Source organism: Papio anubis, chromosome 19 (assembly GCF_008728515.1).
Source record: "Papio anubis isolate 15944 chromosome 19, Panubis1.0, whole genome shotgun sequence".
NCBI lineage: Eukaryota > Metazoa > Chordata > Mammalia > Primates > Cercopithecidae > Papio > Papio anubis.
The window spans coordinates 42473290-42492056 of record NC_044994.1 but is presented as its reverse complement, the minus strand read 5'-3'; the positions used below and the strand labels follow the sequence as shown (position 1 = coordinate 42492056).

Genomic DNA, 18767 nt, shown 5'->3' with positions numbered 1-18767 from the left:
TCTATTCCCAGCTCATCTTCAACCCTTTCTTGGTCTTCAGCGAAACAGGTAAAGGTTATTTTATAAATTCTCAGAACACGGTCAGTGGCACATACTGGAGCCACAACATTATGAACATTTTAGTTACTTTGACTCTTCGGTAATCAAAACTAAATTACCAAATTGAAAAAAGACTTAAATTTTGTTCTACCTGCAGAAAGAATCCAAATCTCTCTCAAAATTCTGGCTTGTTAGAGCTCTTGCTGTTCTTAATACCTCCATCTAAATTACACGCCTCTAGAGTTCTCCAAGCTATGAAGTGCTTTTTCGTTCTTAGCTTCATTTGTATGGCGTAGGCTTGTGTGCAGACACTTTTCCGTCCCCCTCACTGATTAATTTATTCGATTTCACTTTTTGTTCTTAGCTTGAAGTACCAATTAGAAGCTGCTTTGGGTGGCTGATATAAGGATATATGACTAAATATATATCCTTACATGAGGATTTACAAGACAGCGTGATCCATGTGAAACACACGCACACACACAGCGTGAACTTGGAGGTTGGCACAGTCCCATCCACCCACAAGCAACTTCACAGAGATGTTGCCATGGCATTTCCTCAACAATGAGCAAGACTCCCTGCCTGAATGCTATTGTTCTTCTGGAGATTCTCCAGCACCTGCAAATTCTGTTTAAATGTCAGATGACAAAACAAGACCCCTAAGTATTTTACTCTTCACTTTTGGTCGAACTGAACACAAAGCCAACAGTTAAGAGGATGGGTTCATCAAAGACATCAGAGGGAGGCACTTTCCATTCAGAGGATTTTAAGGGCCGATCCTCATTAACTTAATCTTTTGTTAATTCAAAAATGGTAAAAGCTTTTTAAAAAATCTGTTCATTTCTAGTTCTCCATTTTGAACGTCTAAGTTACCTTCATGAGAAGGCAGCCCAGTCCAAATTGCATTTTATGTAATTTACCCTAATTAGACTGCAAAAATGCTCAGCAAGGAATCCAGGAAGCACTCTGAAGCCTTTCTCCCGCACCCACTGAAATTAGAGCTGTCACCCATGTTTCTGTCACAAAAACCAGACACATAACATTCTGTAAATTATTCTACCAGTGTAGGAGGAAAATATAATAAAAGGAAGTCATTTATGTAGGAAACAACATTCTAGCAGCACTGAGATAAGCCTCTCCCAGCCTAATCCTATTTCAATTTCTTTGTCCTAGAAAATCAGTGAGCTGCATTGGGACCCTTCTGCACATCCTTCCAGATCCAGGGGAGCTCCTGGCAATAGACTGAGGGTCTGCCCCAACAGTGGCATCATAAAATTATTGGACATCAGCCTGCTCTGCGAAGTTGTACTGAAGTTTCCTGAGGTGTGTGGGCTTTTACATTTTATATGTGCTTTATCTGAAATATTTACTTGCTGCTATAGGCCAAACCACGACCTTACTGAACTGAGATCCAAACCCAGCAATTTAATCAGTCTTGCTTCCAAGAACACAAACACGTTTTTCTCTTTCAGGGGTGGGGAGAAGAAGGAGTGTTTGTTTTTATTAAAACAGGAGAGTGCATTAACTTTGAATTGGTAAACCTGAGTTCTAGTCAGGTATGCTGTATTAGTCCATTTTCACACTGCTATAAAGTACAACTTGAAACTGGGTAATTTATAAAGGAAAGAGGTTTAATTGACTCACAGTTCCACATGACTGGGGAGGCCTCAGGAAACTTACAATCATTGGAGAGGTGAAGGAAGTACCTTCTTCACAAGACGGCAGGGGCAGGGTGGTAGGGACAGTGGCGGGGAACTGCCAAACACTTTAAAACTATCAGATCTTATGAGAACTCACTATCATGAGAACAGCATGGGGGAATCGGCCCATGATCCAATCACCTCCCACCAGGTCCCTCCCTCGACATGGGGTATTATGATTCGAGATGAGATTTGGGTGGGGACACAGAGCCAAACCATATCATATGCCCACAGACTAGTCGTCTATTTTAGCCAAATTACTTTCTTTCTCATTGGTAAAATTAGCATTGGATTAGATAGTCTCTAAATCCAAATGGGATTCTGTTGAGCCAAACCTAGACTGTTAAGTGAAACAGGCATTAACTAGAGATACAACTTCAGAAGAAAAGTAAATAAAAGGGATGCCTGAGTGTCCTCTGCCAGTCAGCAGGTCAATGAATATGTAATGACCACCTACTTTACGCCAGGCACTTTCAGAAGTGGTCTGGGTTCAGCTTGTTTTCTTGGTGGTTCCAGGAAAAGGACTCTGGGGACTCAAATTTTGCCCATAGCACTTATTACTGCTAAGCTGTGAAGGCCTAGCCTCTCTAGGAAGTCTTACTGTATAGCTCAGTCCAGTATGCACTTGAGGGACAGGAGTCTCTGGGTTCGAGTGCCTTCCCTCTGACCCTTGCTTCCAGCAGGGCTCAAGTATGCAACAGCCTACCTGCCTGAGGCTAGCTGGCCATAGAGTACCTTCAGCAGAGATATTTGAAAATATTTAACAATTGATAAGGCACATGCTCTATCAGAGTAAATACTGGACATCCTGATGGTCTGACCAGTGCAACCAGTGCAACCCTGAGATCACTCTAATCTGGTGCAGCATAATGCCACAGGACCTTTGCACACGCCTGCCTGGAATGATTACTTTCCTCTCTTCACCAAACTAATGGCTACTGATTCATTTGGGTGAGGTGAATCCAATCAACCTATGCTACAGGTGCCCTAGAAACACTAATTTTCTATGCACATCCAATTGTCCTTGGTCTTATCCCCAACCGCAAGCAGCAGCACTGATTAAACACTAGCAGTAAGCATAGCATTGAAACATTTATATCTGTAGTTCTCCACCTGGGCTGGGAACGAGGGGAGTAGTCTGGCAAAAATTCCCAAGGGATATTATTAGTTTGGCTAGGCCTGGTCTCTCACATTGATGAATAATATGTATAGACCAATAGATAATATTGAATTCAGGTATGCTTTCACATAATAAAATTGATATGTTCTTGAAAGTGGTCTCTAAGGCAAATGTTTCTAGCCAGAATCAACATTTCCCATTGGTTTTCATTAGCATTTCAAAGCTAATGTTGCCACTGAGAAAACACTTGTCTTACAGACAATTAAGAATACTAGTCAGGCTGGGCACTGTGGCTCATGCCTGTAATCCCAGCACTTTGGGAAGCCAAGGCGGGTGGATCACTTGAGGTCAGGAGTTGGAGACCAACCTGGCCAATATGGTGAAAATCTGTCTTCACCAAAAAATATAAAAATTAGCTGGGCATACTGGCAGGTGCCTATAGTCCTAGTTACTCAGGAGGCTGAGGTGGGAAAATCACTTTAACCTGGCTGGCAGAGGTTGCAGTGAGCGGAGGTTGCAGTGAGCAGAGAGTGCCACTGCACTCCAGCCTGGGTTACAGAATGAGACTCTGTCTCAAATAAATAAATAAAAATAAAATAAAAAATAAAAGAATACTATTCAGCAATAAAAAGGTCATAAACTGTATGACTCCATGTATATGACAAAACCATAGGGACAGAAAACAGATCATTGGTGACTGGGGATAGGGGAAAGGGATTGACTGCAAAGGGTATGACAAAACCAAAATGAGTGACTGAGGCAGGAGTCTCAGCCATTGAGGTTTATCGAGCCAGCTTGAGGGTAGGCCCAGAGAAGAACGAGAGTCACAGATGCATCTGTGTCTGTTTTTTCCCAAAGAGATTCTCAGGAGGTTTAGTATTTTATACATTTTCCTTTAAAAAAAAAAAAAAAAAAAAAAAAAAAGGTGGAGGTGGCAGTGAGACAAATGGTTACATACTTGTGAGACTTTAGTTAGTGCCACTAAATCTACATTTTACATAAGACAAGCTGAACATTGGAAGAAAAAGGGAATAGAGGATGTGAACATCTCAGGGAGGGGTGAAGGAATGATTAATCTCATCTTGTCTTTGTTCTGTACATGGGAAGATAAGCTGGTAATGGACATTATCAGTGTGGAGGGTTCTGAAAGGGCTGGTTTCTGTGTAGCCCTTAAGGAAGAAAGCCTAATGGTGGTTAGCCTGGGAGAAGGTATAATGAGACCTCCCCAACCTCCCCACCCTGTCATTGCTGGGAACTCAGCTTCCAAGATTTCTCTGCAATCCCCTTTTCCAATAGGGGGTCCATTCAGTCAGATGGGGCTTAGAATTTTATTTTTATTTTTCAGGTAGGAAGAAACTTTAGGGTGATAAAAATATTTTATATTTTGATTATGGTGGAGGTTACATGATTGTATGTGTGTGTCAAAATGCAAAAAAGTAACACCTTAAAATAATTTTACTGTATTTAAATTATACCTCTATAAAACTGAATTACCAAAAAAAAAAAAAAAAAAAAACCAAACAAAACAAAAACAGAAAAAGTACAATTAAAGGTGAAATAAGAAAACTCCAAAACTTAGCATTTAAGGCTATTTCATGACTTTCTAGATAGAACAATAGTTGGGTGTGATGAAATCACCCATTTTTTTAATGGCATAAGTGTCCCTAAGATTAATAAGAAAGACATCTTGCATGACATCCCCTTGCCAGGGCAGTATCTGGGAATGGGTGGAAACAGGGAATGATGTGCATGTCTCCAGGCCAAGTCAAAGGCCACACCACTTTGTGTCAGGCCAAATGTGTGGGACAGAAAGGTAGAGATAAATTCTGAGCTGGATAGTGGGAAAGAAAGTAGTGGGCTAGGAGACTGAACAGAAACACAGAGAAATGTGGATGCTAAGATGGAGACGGGCAGAAGCAAAGAAAACTGGCAGAATACACTGAGAGGCCACACATGGACCTGTGCTCTAAAGGTGTGGAAACCAAGGAATCCTGTCACTCAAAACAAATCTCTGCACCATTAAGTCTCTACTTAATTCCATTCAAATATCTTTAACGTAATTCCATCCAAATATCTTTAACGTGACTCTTCCCATACAAGGATAACATGAATAGATGGGGAGTGTAGCACATTAATTCAAATACCACTAAATTTGGAATTGTTAACAATTCAGCTTTTGGGTATTTGTTTCTTATTGCCTAAAAAATTATACATTTTTTCTTTTGTAATTTTTTAAATTATACTTTAAGTTCTGGGATACATGTGCAGAACATGCAGGTTTGTTACATAGGTATACACATGCCATGGTGGTTTGCTGTACCCATCAACCCATCATCTACATTAGGTATTTCTCCTAATGCTATCTGTCCCCTAGACCCCCAACCCCCTGACAGGCCCTGGTGTGTGGCATTCCCCTCCCTGTATCCATGTGTTTGACTCCCATTTATGAGTGAGAACATGCAGTGTTCGGTTTGCTGTTCCTGTGTTAGTTTTCTAGGAATGATGGTTTCCAGCTTCATCCATGTCCCTGCCAAGGACATGAACTCATGCTTTTTTATGGCTGCATAGTATTCCATGGTATATGTGTGCCACATTTTCTTAATGCAGTCTATCATTGATGAGCATTTGGGTTGGTTCCAAGTCTTTGCTATTGTGAATAACATTGCAATAAACATACGTGTGCATGTGTCTTTATAGCAGAATAATTTATAATCCTTTCAGTATATGCCCATTAATGGGATTGCTGTGTCAAATGGTATTTCTGCTTCTAGATCCTGGAGGAATCACCACACTGTCGTCCACATGGTTGAACTAATTTACACTCCCAACAACAGTGTAAAAGCATTCCTGTTTCTCCATATCCTCTCCAGCATCTGTTGTTTCCTGACTTTTTAATGATTGCCATTCTAACTCACATGAGATGGTATCTCATTGTGGTTTTGATTTGTGTTTCTCTAATGACCAATGATGATGAGCTTTTCTTCATGTTTGTTGGCCACATAAATGTCTTCTTTTGAGAACTGTCTATTCATATCCTTTGCTCACTTTTTGATGGGATTTTTTTTTTCTTGTAAATTTGTTTAAGTTTCTTGTAGATTCTGGATACTAGCCCTTTGTCAGATAGATAGATCGCAAAAATTTTCTCCCATTCTGTAGGTTGCCTGTTCACTCTGATGATAGTTTCTTTTGCTGTGCAGAAGCTCTTTAGTTTAATTAGATCCCATTTGTCAATTTTGGCTTTTGTTGCCATTGCTTTTGGTGTTTTTAGTCATGAGGTCTTTGCCCATGCCTAGGTCCTGAATGGTATTGCCTAGGTTTTCTTCTAGGGTTTTTATGGTTTTAGGTCTTCTGTTTAAGTCTTTAATCCATCTTGAGTTAATTTTTGTATAAGGATAAGGAAGGGGTCCAGTTTCAGTTTTCTGCATATGGCTAACCAGTTTTCCCAACACCATTTATTAAATAGGGAATCCTTTCCCCATTGCTTATTTTTGTCAGGTTTGTCAAAGATCAGATGGTTGTAGATGTGTGGTGTTATTTCTAAGGCCTCTGTTCTGTTCCATTGGTCTATATCTCTGTTTTGGTACCAGTAGCACGCTGTTTTGGTTACTATAGCCTTGTAGTACAGTTTGAAGTCAGGTAGCGTGATGCCTCCAGCTTTGTTCTTTTTGCTTAGGATTCTCTTGACTATACAGGCTCTCTTTTGGTTCCATATGAAATTTAAAGTATTTTTTTTCTAATTCTGTGAAGAAAGTCAATCATTCTTCCTATCCATGAGCATGGAATGTTTTTCCATTTGTGTCACCTCTTACTTCCTTGAGCAGTGGTTTGTAGTTCTCCTTGAAGAGGTCCTTCACATCCCTTGTATGTTGTACTCCTAGGTATTTTATTCTTTTTGTAGCAACTGTGAATGGGAGTTCATTCATGATTTGCCTCTCTATTATTGGTGTATAGGAATGCTTGTGATTTTTGCACATTGATTTTGTATCATAAGACTTTGCTGAAGTTGTTTATCAGTTTAAGGAGATTTTGGGATGAGAAAATGGGGTTTTCTAAGATGATGTGCCACCCTGCTTCACCTCACCCTCAGGGAGCTGCACCCACTGTCTAACCAGTTCCAATGAGATGAGCCAGGTACCTTAGGTGGAAATGCAGAAATCACCCACCCGCTGCATTGATCTTGCTGGGAGCTGCAGAGTGGAGTTGCTCCTATTCGGCCATCTTGCCAGCCACCCTCTTCTGTTATTTTTTTTTTCAGATATGTTACCACTTATCTGCAATCTTACAGCACCTTTAAACTAGAGGCATAGTAAGATGCAAATTTTTAAATATACCATCACTACGTCTAGTGATGAGTTGTTTTAATTTAGAAAAGTACTTTAAATACAATGCATGACATCTTACTATAAAACGTAAGCCTATTTTGAATCCTCATTCTTTGCCAACTTCTTTTATCAATATGCCCTTTTATTGGCATTTATAATATATACTCTGATATATACTAGAATGTATCCTCTTATTACTATATATAAATACACGCCTGGACACACACATATAAGTCTATATAAAGTATATGTATGCACAAACATATGTATACTCTCTATATAGAGAGAGAATTTATTATCATATATATGCTTTCCAATGTATTTGATTTTCCTGTCATCTCACTGGGCCAGACTGCCTCTGCCACTAGCATTTTGAGTTACAGCAGTGAGATTCTACTATATGCAAAATAAACAGGTCATCATCAGTCAAGAAAAATATGGAAATCTTAGAGTTGTGGCCATAAGGTAGAGAGACAGATCTTTGGACAAAACATACCAGAAGTTATACATCAAAACAGAACAGCTCTCTTCAGAACCATCACATTGACCACATCAGGGGTCAGAATCCACCTCTGACTGGATAGATAGGAGTGGGGCATGGGCAGGGTCAGGGGAGTCTGGGCAGCTGGAATCAGAGTCAAAAGGTCAAAAATCACATCACAAGAAGAGTAGGTCGGGATAGTGTTGCTCGTCTGGCCACGGCTGCCACCCAGGAATGAGTCCTCAGCTCTTGCCTGTTTCTTTGTGCCACTCACTTCAGATTCAGAGACTGGAGAGAATGTTGGATTTGCCCAGCCTAGGACATACGCCCAGGGATGGGCTTCCCTGGAACATCTGCTCCCTTTACAGGTTCTGGAATGAAAGGTGGGGACAAAACTGGAAATGTGTCCCCCAAAATAGGAAGGGTAGCCGAAAATGACTAAAGATTTGCCAAAAAAGTGGAATCTGAATTTGATTATGCCTCTAGATATAACAGAAAATACAGAAAACAGGATATGTCAGCCAAGGAGAGTGGCTCATGCCTATAATCCCAGCACTTAGGGAGGCTGAGGTGGGCAGATCACTCGAGGTCAGGAGTTTAAGACCAGCTTGGCAAACATTGTGAAACCCTGTCTCTACCAAAAAATACAAAAGTTAGCTGGGCGTGGTGGCATGTGCCTATAATCCCAGCTACTAGGGAGGCAGGAGAATCACTTGAGCCTGGGAGGCAGAGATTGCAATGAGTTGAGATCATACTACTGCACTCCAGCCTAGGCAACAGAGTAAGACCTTGTCTCAAAACAAAACAAAACAAAACAAAACAAAAAAACAGGATATGTCAACATCACCATGGGGATGCAATCGTCTACAAAATCTAGTCTGAGAGAGCTACAAAAGAAGTCTTCAACAAGCAAATTGCAAAAAGGAAAAATTAGATAGAAGGGTAACCTATAGATTAAAGCAGTCTTAAAAATATGTAAATTAAATATAATGTAGGGGTCTTATTTGAATCGTGACTCAAACAAACTTTTCCTAAAAAATTGCAAGTTAGAGAAATCTGACTGGAGAATGCTGACTGGATATCTGATAATATTAAGAAATGGTTACGTTTTTAGGTGCAATAATGGTACTGTGCTTAAGCTTCAAAATAAAGGCCTTCAAAATTAATGTGTGCATTTGAGGGTCCCCAAAGATACCTTCAGATTCAAAGTTTCACTAGAAGGACTCACAACTCAGGAAAGCTGTTTACTCAGGGTTACAGTTTATTGCAGTCAAAATATATAGATTAAAATCAGGAACCGGGCATGGGGGCTCACACCTGTAATCCCAGCACTTTGGGAGGCTTAGGCAGGAGGATCACTTAAACCCAGGAGTTTGAGACCAGCCTGAGCGACATGGCAAGACCCTGTCTCTACTAAAATAATAATAATAATAAAATCACCAAAGGAAAAAGGTGCATAGGGAGGAGTCCAGGAGAGACCAGGCACAAGCTTCCATTGTCTTTATCAGTGCGGTAGCAGAGAGAGTGCTTACTCCTCCAGCAAGAATGTAGTACTGTCATTCAGGGAAACTCATCCAAGCCTTGGTGTCCAAGACTTTTATTGGAAGTTGATCACATAGGTATGGCTGAATTCTCCACTTAGCCGGTCTTCAGTTTCTAGCCCTTCCAGAGGTCAAGTTGATACTGTGTGGCCCAAGGCCCCACTGTAAATCACATTGTTAGCATAAGCCCATCTAGTGTGGCCCAAAGCCCCCAACATAAAAAGACACTCTTATTAGGCCCAATATTCCAAAGGTTTACAGGTTATCTCCTAGAAAATGGGCAAGAGACAAACCTTTCCTTGGAACGTGCAGGGTTTAGACCACACAGACCTGCTGAGTGAATCCTTTACTGGGCAATATGCTATGGGAAATCAGAATAACAGCCACCCTCGGGGCAGGCAGTGACTGGAATGAGATGTCACTGTGGCTTCTGGGATGCTGACTGTGTTCTGTATCTTGATCTGGATGTGTGCAGTTCATGGACATGAATTGAGCTGCTCACTTCTGATCTGTGAATTTTCTGTATGCATATAATACTACAATCAAAGTTTTTAAAAAGTTTTTAAATCCTTTTAGAGTAGTTACTTCTCAACCCTGGCACTTATGACATTTTGGGCTAGATAATTCCTTGTTGTGGAGCTGTCCTGTGCACCAGTGGTCCCTAACCTTTTTGGCACCAGAGACAAGTTTCATGGAAGATAATTTTTCTATAGACCAGGATGGAGATAGTTTGGGGATGACTCAAGAACACTACATTTATTATGTACTTTATCATCATTACATTGTAATATAAAATGAAATAATGATACAATTCACCATAATGTAGAATCAGTGGGAGCCCTGAGCTTGTTTTCCTACAACTAGATGGTCCCATCTGGAGGTGATGGGAGACAGTGACAGATCATCAGGCATTAGATTCTCATAAGGCCCATGCAACCTAGATCCCTCACATGTGCAATTTGATAGGGTTTGCATAATAGGGTTTGCATTCCTATGAGAATCTAATGCCACTGCTGCTGATCTGACAGGAGATGGAGCTCAGGCAGTAATGCCAGCTATCGGGAGGAGCTGTAGATACAGATGAAGCTTCAATTGCTGACCACCGTTCACTTCCTGCTGGGCAGCCTAGTTCCTAACAGGCAACGGACAGGTTGGGGATCCCTGTTGTTCATTATAGAATGTTTAGCAGCGTACCTGGCCTCTGCCCACTAGATGCCAGGAGCAACCCCCCACCTCATTCCCAGTTGTAAAAACCAAAAACATCTCTATCTATTGCCATATATCCCTGGGTGGCAAATCACCATTAGTTCAGAGCCATTGTTTTAAACACACATATTGAAAAGTTCACAATTGAAATGATGTATCAGAAATTTGCTTCAAAATAATCCCAAGTGAAGAAGTAGCTGGGGATATAAAGAAAACAAGGTTGGCCATGAGTTGTTAGTTGTTGAAACTTAGTGATGGATACATGAGGATTCACTACACTACTCTATACTTTTTATGTCTTTGAAATTTTCCACAATTAATGTTTTTCAACAGCAGGAAAATGTTTATGGCATAAGGTTAAAGAAGAAAAAATAATCAGAATAACATATATAATATGCACATAGTAAAAAAGATAAGAAGACAACAGGGCAATATGTGACTGCCTCTGGATGATAGTGCTATGAGACAATTACGGGCACCTTGTTTTTTTTTAATAATTGATGCATTTCTCAAATTTTAGTATTATGAACTATTTGTATAATTGTAGAAAAAGCAAGTATTTCAATTTTAGCATGATAGTTATTGCATAGAAGCTCAGAGGAAGGAATTTACTAACCCTGGCCAGGAAACTAAGCTAAAATTGACCTCTGGCATTTGGGTTGAGCTTAGAAGGATGCATAAATAGTTCTATAGGTGAACTAATGAGACCTGGTTGGGCATACCCGGGTATAGGAACCACATACATACCCAGAAGCAGAGGGACAAGAGAAGATGTCATTTTTAACCAACCACAAGGTGTTTATCACAGCGGAAAGAGGGGCTGCGCCTGGGACCATGCATGTGCAGAGAACATGTCGTAAGTAAGGCCATAAGGAGAGTGTCACATTGAGGAGGATATTTTATTCTTGTCTCCTTTTTATTGTGTCAACTTCTTTGCCAAAAACTCTCAAAGGCTTTCCATCATACTCAGAAGGAAATTCATCCTCCATGCCATGGCCTACCTGCACCCTCTGGCCCTGCCTACCTTCCCCATCACTCATATGTTCACTCCAGCCACACTGGCCTCTCGGCTGCTGCTGGAACCCACCAAGCTCACATCCCCCAGAGACCTGGGCAGCTGCTGTTCCCTTTGGTCTCTATACCCACCCCCACCTACCACATACCATCCAGGGATCAATGACTTTGCTCTTCACTTCACTCTGGTCCAGTGACACCTCACCAAGGAGGCCTTCCCTGACCACCCTGTCACCACAAGCCACCATCATTCTGAATCTTCTCACACCACTTGATGTTTCCACAACAGTTTCCACTATCCAGCACTGGCATGTATTTATTTATCATCTCTTACTCCCTCTATCACAACTGGCCCTCTCCCCCAATCAGCACACAAAAACCACACTAGAACAAGGGCAGTCGCTGTGTTCTTCACTGCGACTAGGTATCTTTGTCACCTAGAATAGTCTCTGGCATATGTTAAGAACTCCATATATATTTCTCAACTGAATAGACCTTATACACCACATGGTGGGCAGCAAGTGCGGGAGCTAAAATCATGGGTTTGGGAGTTAAGAAGAGCTGTGTTCAAATCCCAGCTCTGGTTTTCAGACCACACAACCTTAGGCAATTCAAATAACTTCTCTCAGCCTAAACTATGAAAGGGGGCTAAACTGTAATAGGGTTGTTTTGCAGGCTAAAGGGGACACTGTATGTAAATCCCTTAGCACAGTGCCCATTAGACAGTAAGTGGCAATCAACCAAAGGTCAGAAGTGTCAAAAAACAAAATTACAACACATTTTTTAAGATTTTAATTGGCTTTATTTGCAATTTTAGAATCAGGCAACACTTCATTCCGTAAAATAGAATAAGTGTTCTGCTGAGCTGAGCAGAGGAGATTGGTTTTATAGACAAAGAAAGGCTGAGGAAAGCAGAAACAAAACAAAAAGCAAATTGGTCATTTCAAAGTGACTTTCTTTTGTCACTTTGTAAAAATTTGTAAAAATGTTAAAGCAGAGGGGACTTCCTTACACTGGCTGGGAGTGGCCTATTTGGGAATTTGGCCATTATCTCTCTCTCTCCTGATTTCTCAGAGGGTCAGATAAACAACTTATTTTCAGCTTGGTGGTATGTAACCTTAGCACGAATGACTCCATTTTGGTTTGGTCTGTTGGGGCCTAATCCAAACCAAAGGCCTCCTGTAAGTTTTGTCCAACGCATATGAGCAAGTGGCTAGACTTGCAGCCTAAATCCAGCCCACAGAAATGTGAATGACACACCCAGGGATTGGGAATAAAAGTTAGTTGATTTCCTACATTTAAACATTGGGCACTCTTACATAAATATCTGGTTCTGGAGCTTCTCTTTAGCAACTGGCCCGTCTTCTTCAGGGCAGCCATAAGCTGGAACCCAGAAGAGGTTCCCCCTTTGGAAAGGGAAGTGTTGGACCATTTCCATGTTGTCCCAGCCCACTTCCCTGTGACATCACCTACCTGGTCGCTGTGAGCATGCCTGTTTGCACCCCAGCAATATATGGAGGTAGTAGGGTTGATGTTTTTATGGTTGGCACTTGGACGGCTGCTCTTCTCTTTTTGGGTTACCCACTTTTAAATTTTCATGGCCACTAGGGGGCAATACAGATCTATTTTTGTAAATACAGCAAAGTTTTTAAAAAAATGTTACACATGTTCTTAAATATGTGAGTAATTTACATAAATGCATATTATATGTTTTTATGTACACATATATAAAGGGAAGGCTTTTTCTTTTTGATGATGATGATAACAATGCTACGTGCCAGGCCATACTGATTGTTAACACTGTCAGATGTAAACAGGAGACACCATCAGTCCTCAGCAGAGACCTGAGGCCTGAGTAACTTAGACTCCACCTAGGTAGTTATACATGGAGGAGAAGCACAAAGAGATGCTTTTCTTCCCTACACTTCCAGCCTCCTAGAGCTATGCATTCTAGCATTCACTTACGTAGCACAGGAGGAGTGAGCTAGCAGAAAGTTTAAGAGCAGAGACCATAGGGGTATACTACTACACAAGTTCAAATCCTGGCTATGCCACTTAGAAGACACGGGATTGTAAAAGAAAATAAAACCTCAGGACCCCTAAACTTGTTATACCCAAGGGACAATTAAGCCTGGGAACTGAGTCATACAACACAGCCATTCTTTTTCCCTGAACAGATAGCTGTAATTTCACAACCCTGCGTGTGAAATAAGCCAGGCTCCCACAATGACAAAAGGCCATATAACTCTCCAGATGGTCTCCTTCCCAAATTACAAGGAAATTCCTTGCTAGCCCCTAAATATTTCAAGTGACATATCCCCCCTATAAAACAAGCACATGCCAATGGTAACCTTGGGTCTGCAATCTAAGTTTAACTCCTAAAACCAAGTTCTGTTAAATCTCACTCTGACAATGTCGATTACAAACTTATCTTCCCAGGTATAGAACAAGGACAAGCTGAGATCAATCATTCCTCTGCCTCCCCTGAGATGTGTGTGTAATTTATTCTTGCCTCTACTCCCTCTTTTCAGATATTCACCTTATCTTACATAAAACGTAGACTTACTGAGCATGAAGGAGAGCCTTACCAGGATATAACCATTTGCCTCACTGCTTACCCTCCCTCCCTTTTCCCCTCCTGCTTGCTCTGTCCCCTTAAATACTGAGTTCCCAAAACCCTCTTTGGAAACAGACGGGTCACAGATGCTTCTGTGGCTTGTGTTTTTCCTGGGCACGTCCTCAAACTTTGGCTCAATAAACCTCTATTGATTGGGACATTTGCCTCAGTCACTGATTTATTGGTTTTCCACATCTATACAAGGGGCTTATTGGGAGGAGGAAATGAATTAATGTGCATGGGGCCAGTTTCCTGGGAGAGTGGCCTGTGCAGTCTCTCAGCCCCTGGCTCCTCCTCAGAGGGCCTCTTTCTTCAAGTATTGCTCTCTGGTTGCTCTCTTAAAATTTTTCCCAATTTTCTCTTGGAATCTGTGCTTTATAAGTGACGTCTGATTAGACAATGAGGCACATGCCAGGGAATTGGAGCCTCAACTCAGACATGGTCCTGCTTCCCACTACATCCCCAGGATGAATACTCTGTCACTTGCTCCCTGCCCCCCTGCGGCAATAGCCATAGTGAGCTAAGCACCAGGAAAGTGTCCTTTGGGAACACAGGTCACTGACAAATCAGTCCAGCTTTCAGGGAATTGAGGGCAGCCTTCAAGCTGAATTCTAGACTCAACCTTACTGCAGGTGGAGAGAGTAAGGAGTCCTGGGAAATGAGGCCAGAGAGGTAAGCAGGTGAATGATGGGAACCAATTTGCTCTAAGCCAACAGCAACTGCCCAAACAGTACTATCAACTACAGCAAGAACGGACCCAGATGGAATGAAGAAAGGTTTAGCACTTCCCTCAAGATTAAGTATGTTTCTAAAACATCCTTCTTGAAGGATGCTTCTAGATGATCAAGAATCTCTAGTGCAAGAAATCATCTTTGAGCTAACTACTAATGATTCCAAAGTAGCATAAACATTAGTTCTTAAAGCACTAGAGATTAGGAAATTCTAAATCAGATGGACATCAACAAGACAATAATATTTTGGGATTTTTCACTAAAATTTTAAAGGAGTCATAAATGTTTATGAAACCAACTGAGAATTCCCCAACACCCATAAATTCATCTTATCAATGATAATATTATAATAAGGACAACAGTAATAAGTTTATTACTGAATAAGGTAAGGGAAGCAGAAACATTGAGGAGAAAAACTAAATGATGGTTGATTTCAATTTGGAAGATAATAGAAAAAGATTAAAATACTCTTCAATAGTAAATAGAAGACTATTTACTACGCAATTTTTCCATTTTAAATACGCATCAAAAATATTGAAATCCCTGAGGGCAATATATTATGTTTTTAAGCAGTTTATGCATTCTAATCCAACAAGTCAAGTCTACTTGGACACAGTAAATTTAGACTGATTGTTTATGACGCTCCAAACTAAAACTGGTATCATAAGACCACAAACAATCCCATTTGTATTTATTTTAATTATGATTAATGGTTTGCCATTTGTGTAGTTTTAAATGCTTTAAATAATCTGAACTTGGAATGAATCAACCTCCCCCCAAATTGACATGAAGTATTAGTTTTCTACCAAATTTGATCACAAATTATGAAAGCAAGTTTTAAAATTACCCTCCTTTGTTTTGTAATGGTAAACATTTTTTTCAGACCTAAAATCATTTCATTCTGATATAATGGTAAACATCATTTTAAAATATTATTATTTTCATTGTATGGTTAAATCCCATGGCTTTTCATATTTCTAAGAGTTCTGTAGCACTTTGGTTAATAAATATCAACAAACGATAAAGTTATCATGGAAATATAAATTGAAAGCCTCATTTATAAAGTCATAATGCTTTTTCTACTCTTGCTGCTTTCACAACCAAATTTTCTTTTGTTGTATCACCTAATCAAGAAATGATGAGTGGGTCTCAGATTCAACTTAAGAAAAGGAAGAAATGCTTATAGAAGTTCTAAAGCTAGAAAGATTTATCTACACAACTTACAGACTTTTTTTATAACCAAAAAATTTGGAAGCACCCAAAATGCCTAACAATACGGAACTAATTAAATATATCACATGAGAAAGTATGTATTTTTATTTTATTTTATTTTATTTTATTTTATTTTATTTTTTGAGACAGAGTCTCACTTTATTGCCCAGGCTTTGATCCCTGGGATCAAACCAGGAGGCTGGAGTGCAGTGGCATGATCTCAGCTCATTGCAAACTCCACCTCCTGGGTTCAAGCAATTCTCCTGCCTCAGCCTCCAGAGTAGCTGGGACTACAGGAGTGTGCTACCACACCTGGCTAATTTTTGAATTTTTGTAGAGATGGAGTTTCACCAAGTTGGTCAGGCTGGTCTCAAATGCCTGACCTCCGGTGATTTGCTTGCCTTGGCCTCCCAAAGGTCTGGGATTACAGGTGTGAGCAACCGTGCCCAGACCATAGGTATTTAAACTATATTATAGAACAGTATTTACTAATGTGAAAATGTTTATAATCTATCACATTTTAAAAGCCAGTCATACATGTATTACATAAGGCTGTTTTTGTAAATGTAATAGTGTATATCTTTCTGGAAAGGAAAAACACTAGAAGAATGTGTCTTCACTCTTAATGGTGATTACCTTTGGGGAGATGGTGCTGTCGCTGGAATCAGGAGGCTGGAGAGACCTCTGGATGGAACAGGAGGATTTTATTGAGTGTACTCAGGCCCAGCAGATTAACAGCCAAAGGCTGGGCCCTGAACAAAGACAGGGCTTGACTTTTATACACACTTCTGAAAGGGGGTTGGCTAGTTTGAAACAAGCTTACAGTGGCGCAAAGCATAGTGGCGCAAAAGCAAGTGTACAGAAGCAGAACAAAGGCAGTTAATCAAACTGTGACAGGTTCATAACTCAGGCTTTCATGTGACTCTTGCTATGCAGCCCAGATTGCTGTTCTCTCAGCTTGCTTAAGAGCCTTGCAAAAGCTTATCTCATATCCTTCACTATGGCGCCTAGACGGCTACAATCCAGTCCTGCTCAGGCATGTCTCATGAGCTTCACTGTGCTACTCAGATGAAAAACAGAAAGTTACAGTCACTAGTTATAGAAAATAGGTATCTATAAACTCATAAAACCTGCAGAGCAGAGTACAACCACATGGAGGGGGGAGGAATTTCAAGGGGGATGTTTACTCATACCAAAGGAGAGAGGAAAATTTGTTTTTCTTTTTCACATTTCCTGCTTCAGTGTATTTTCTAATGACTTTTTCTTGTTCTATTTTTTTTTTCTTTTTCTTTTTGAGATGGTGTCTTGCTCTGCCACCCAGGCTGGAGTGTAGCGGTGTGATCTCAGCTCACTGCAACCTCTGCCTCCTGGGTTCAAGCAATTCTCTTGCCTCAGCCTCCTGAGTAGCTGGGATTACAGGCACCCACCACCACACCCAGTCAATTTTTTGTATTTTTAGTAGAGATGGGGTTTCACCATGTTGGCCAGGCTGGTCTCGAACTCCTTACCTCAGGAGTTACCTGCCTGCCTCGGCTTCCCAAAGTGCTGGCATTGCAGGCATGAGTCACCATGCCTGGCCCCTTATGACTTTTTTGTTTTCTTATGAATGTCTATGCATAAGACACTGTCTGGAATGTTAAATCATTTTGAAAGTGCATGTCTATGGATCATATCCGGACTCTTAGTTAACAGACAATTTGTAAATAATTTATGATTTATCTTTTTAAAAAGTTAGAGCAGATTCATATTTATCCCTACAATGACTTATTGCTCACTTTATATTCTATATGCTCTCTTAAGCAGGGAAGAAAACGGTAAGTATAAGATACAGTTGAAGGTTGGGCATAATCCTGGATTCTCACCTGGATATGTGTCATTTATGGCTATGTTAGATACTGTTCCTCCTACTTGGAACCCAACTCTTCCTAATCACTCTCAGGTCTAAGCATAAGTGCAGCTTCCCCCAGGAAATTTTCCTTGATCCCTTGTGTTAGGCTATTCTTGTATTGCTATAAAGAAACACCTGAGGCTGGGTAGTGTAAAAAGAAAAGAGGTTTAATTGGCTCATGGTTCTGCAGGCTATATCAGCATGGCTCCAGCATCTGCTTCTGGTGAGGGTCTCAGGAACCTTCCAACCAAGGCAGAAGGTAAAGAGGGAGCAGGGGGAGCAGGTGTGTGTCACACAGGGATAGCCAGAGCAAGAGAGACAGGCGGAGGTGCTGCACACTTTCAAACAACCACATCTCATAAAAACTCACTATCAGGGGGACAGCACCAAACCATGAGGGATCCACCCCCATGACCCAAATACCTCCCCTCAGGCCCCACCTCCAACATTGGGGATTACCATTTCAGCATGAAATTTGGAGAGTACAAATATCCAAACCATATCATCCCTATACATTTATATTAGGTGCTTTCACAAGTCCCTGTAATATCCTATATGCCCATACCAAAGCATTTATCACATCACTATTTTTCATTTACTTAGCTGTAATCCTTCCTAGAATGTGAGTTTCGTGGAAGCAAAAACTTCTATCTTTCTTGATATCACTGATCCTCAGTCCCTAAGACAGTGCCTGAATCAAAGGAGATGCTCAAGAGCTATTTGTCAAGTGGATAAACAGATCTATCTTGTCTATTAAAGTAGGGAAAAAAGATGAAAAACCACTATGAGAAAGTTTCTCTCACGATCTTCCCCAGAAGCCACTGCCTAAAAAGGGCAAGAAGGAGTATATTTCAGGGTACCAAATGTTCAGACCACATGCAGCCAGGAGAGGCTGA

The 18767-nt window shown here is 40.7% G+C and overlaps 1 long non-coding RNA gene across 1 annotated transcript in view; it reads left to right on the top strand.

Moving 5' to 3' along the window:
* The first annotated feature begins 764 nt into the window (after positions 1 to 764).
* Positions 765 to 18767, top strand: part of LOC103879741 — a 61343-nt gene continuing 43340 nt past the window's right edge. Inside the window, exons 1-2 of the long non-coding RNA XR_640503.4 lie at positions 765 to 852; positions 1213 to 1362. This is a non-coding gene — a long non-coding RNA (uncharacterized LOC103879741). The remainder of the gene's footprint in view (positions 853 to 1212; positions 1363 to 18767) is intronic.